The 3,087-nt window shown below is 51.6% G+C and overlaps 1 pseudogene; it reads right to left on the bottom strand.

Annotated features, from left to right (window-relative positions):
* Positions 1 to 352: 352 nt before the first annotated feature.
* LOC147971372 (E3 ubiquitin-protein ligase SINA-like 4) lies at positions 353 to 1,295 on the bottom strand (annotated as a pseudogene).
* Positions 1,296 to 3,087: the final 1,792 nt, after the last annotated feature.

The raw sequence follows: 3,087 nt of genomic DNA, 5'->3' as shown, positions 1-3,087 counted from the left end.
CGTCCCAATTGGGGGTCGCTGCGGTATGGGCCGATGTCGCGTCCCAACCGCCCTTCTAGCTACAGGCCGACGCCCGTTTCGAAAATATTAGTGCATGTCAACAAAAATTATACTAGTATCACTGTTCCGTTTCAAAAAAACATATAAGCTGTTACTTCTTACCCAAAGGATCTTTATATCCAACACACACAAAATATCCATTTGACTGTTCGAAATTACTTTCACTGCCGATCTGATGTCGAGGTAATTGCTGCATCGCCACCAAAACCCACCATCTCTTAAGCTAAAGTAGACCGAGCTAACCCATATATTAGCATATTACTAAGATAAACAGAAGGCACTGTAGAATCATTTAGGACGTGAGCTTGTCAATCTGAATGTGGAGGGACACCAGCTTAGCCCCGGCCAACAGCTTGGGCGGAACTGTGAAGTAGGTCAGCTCTTGCACGGCGATGTCATCGGGATCCCTGTTGCTTGTCACCTCCATTTACACCTTGACGGCGTCGGTCCTACCTTTGGGCTCCCCCGGCGGGCCGTTTGCCCACAGCTTGGCCACGTAGTGCGGTAGTGGGGACGCCCCTGCTCTGATGCAGACGACCGACGTAGTGCGGTAGTGGCCACGTAGTGCGGTAGTGGCGATAGGCGCGCTGATGTCGAGCACGCCGCCGACCAAGAAAAATGCATCGTCATCCTCCTCCGCGAACAGCAAGAGCCGTGGCTCCGACAGTGGCAGTTGCAGCTGGAGCGCCTTGCTGTACTGGATCCTGTGCACGGGCACGGGATGCACGGTGCTGATGTGGTGGGAGAGCACCGGCGGCGGGCCTTCGTAGCCGCAGATGGGCACGGGGCATTTGCAGGGCGCGAGTGGACACACACTCTGGTGATCGACGAGCTTGTGGTAAGTGACGTAGAGCCCACAACCTTCGTGCGGGCACTCCACCCTCACCGAGGAGAGGACGGCGTCCACCGCCGTGTTCCGCATGTCGAAGCCACCGCCGCGCTCGCACTTCTGGCACTGCCGCTGGTTCCCGGGGCACTCGACGCGGTAGTCCGCGCAAGCCAGGTTCCCTCCCTTGCACTGCACAAATCAATCGAACAACACATCAATCAAGAAACCTGCACCTTGCTCGATCAGCCAAACAGAGGAGGTGTATTCAAACCTCATACACTAGAGGCTTCAAGGGGCGGAGGCACAAGGGGTAGTGGAGCAAGGTGAGGTCCATCGAGACCATAGAGATCTCCATCGTCGGGTCCTGTTCCGTTTGCATGATCTCGCCCTCCTCGTGCACAACCATCTCTCGCTTTATTAGGGCCGGGGCATTACAAAGCTTTACCGTCACATATTCATACTACTTCAAAGTGCATTAAATCAACACATGCAAGTATCAAAAGGAGAGTCACGGCATGCATGCATGCGTTGTAATTAATGCATTGGTAAACGCAAATTATTGAAATATATTGAGTGCAGTGCTTTGATGTGTCGCGTCAACTCGTACAAGACCGAGAAGTTTGATTACTACAACGCCCTCTAGCCTTAACTGCACCTGCCTTTGGCTGCATGATAGGTGCGCCACCGACCTGTTGGGCCCACCTATCATGGACGCAAAGGCAGGAGCAGTAAGTCAATGAAGCTGCGTCCCTCCCTCGCCCATGAGCGTGGTGGCTGGCAGGACTAAGAGAAGCTTTTTCGTTCACTACACGCTCTCCCTCCCATACGCGGTGGACATGCAGTAGTTCAATCGGTGTCAGATGGCCAAAAGCATACTGTAGTACTCCTCCACTATAGTAGTACTCCCGAAGAGGCGAAGAGCCAAGCGCAACCCGGACGCTCGTGTGGCAGTTTCATGTGTAGAGTAGTCTAGGATAGCGTGCACCGTGCCTGTAAGCTTAAAATCGTTGGGGTCGGCTCCATGCTATATTTTTTGATTAAAATAATCTTCTGGCCCTACCTGTCCTCCTGGTGATTTTAGTTTGCACGCTCATCTGGTCAAGACAGGAATATATATTTTAATTTGTGGTGGGGTAAATGTTAGAGGTTGCAGCAAATGGAGTATTGTACACTGCGGGTCTTTCAGTGTCAACTCGTACAACGAGGAGAGGCTTGATTTTACTACTACACGCCTTCTCCCTCGCCCATGCGCGCGGTGGCTCGCAGACGAGGACATGCTTTTGCTTGTAGTACTACAACAAGCTATCCCTCCCGCTCGCGGTGGACGGACATGCAGTAGTGGATTTGATACTGTAGAAGCAGCAGTAGTAACATCATTATTCGTCTTCTTGAAGAGGCGAAGAGCCAAGTGCAACCCGAACGTGGCAGTTGCGAACCTTGGAGCACGCATATAGCCAGGCTCTTGCATGAGACAAAATTGCTATGTGAGCCCACTATTGTAGTACTCCCTCTGTCCGGAAATACTTGCCATCAAAATGATTAAAAGGGGATGTATCTAAATGTATATTAGTTCTAGATACATCTTTTTATCTATTTTGATGACAAGTATTTTCGGACGGAGGGAGTACTTGCTAGTATAGCCTTGTAAACCAGAAAGGATAGTTTGCCTTTCTAGAGATTTCAACAAGTGACAGACTACACCGAGACGGAGTACATATGGAGCAAAATGAGTGAATCTACACCGTAAATAAATACATAGTTCTCTCGTTTTCCTCTCGGCCTTGGTCGCGGTGCAAAATATGCAGATATGGCCTCAAAACACTAAGACCGGAAGGTCGAACATGAATCATATAGTAGATATGATCAACATAGAGATGCTCATCATTGAAAACTACTCCATCTCACATGATGATCGGACATTGTCGGCGTTCTGGGAACGGGGGTCCCCAGACTTTCCTGCCTACGGCCCGCGGCGTGGCGGGGCCAGCAGGCCGTATGGCCCATCTTCAACAACAAAGCATCCAAGACCCTCGTGAGGGTCCAAGCCTCACGAGGCAGATGACGCAAGACCTGCTCTGGAGTTGCCGAGCCAGGAAGGCTCATGAGGAGTGGGGATATGAAGGCGAGGCGAACCTCACGAAGCTCTCGTGACGTGAGCCATGACGATCGACACCAGGCGGGCGCCAGCCCGCGCAGTG

The sequence above is a fragment of the Triticum urartu genome, chromosome 5A (genome assembly GCF_056163025.1).
Source record: "Triticum urartu cultivar PI428250 chromosome 5A, HENAU_Tu73, whole genome shotgun sequence".
NCBI classification, from domain to species: Eukaryota; Viridiplantae; Streptophyta; class Magnoliopsida; order Poales; family Poaceae; genus Triticum; species Triticum urartu.
The sequence above is the reverse complement of the archived record's forward strand: the minus strand, read 5'-3'. Positions and strand labels throughout refer to the sequence as shown.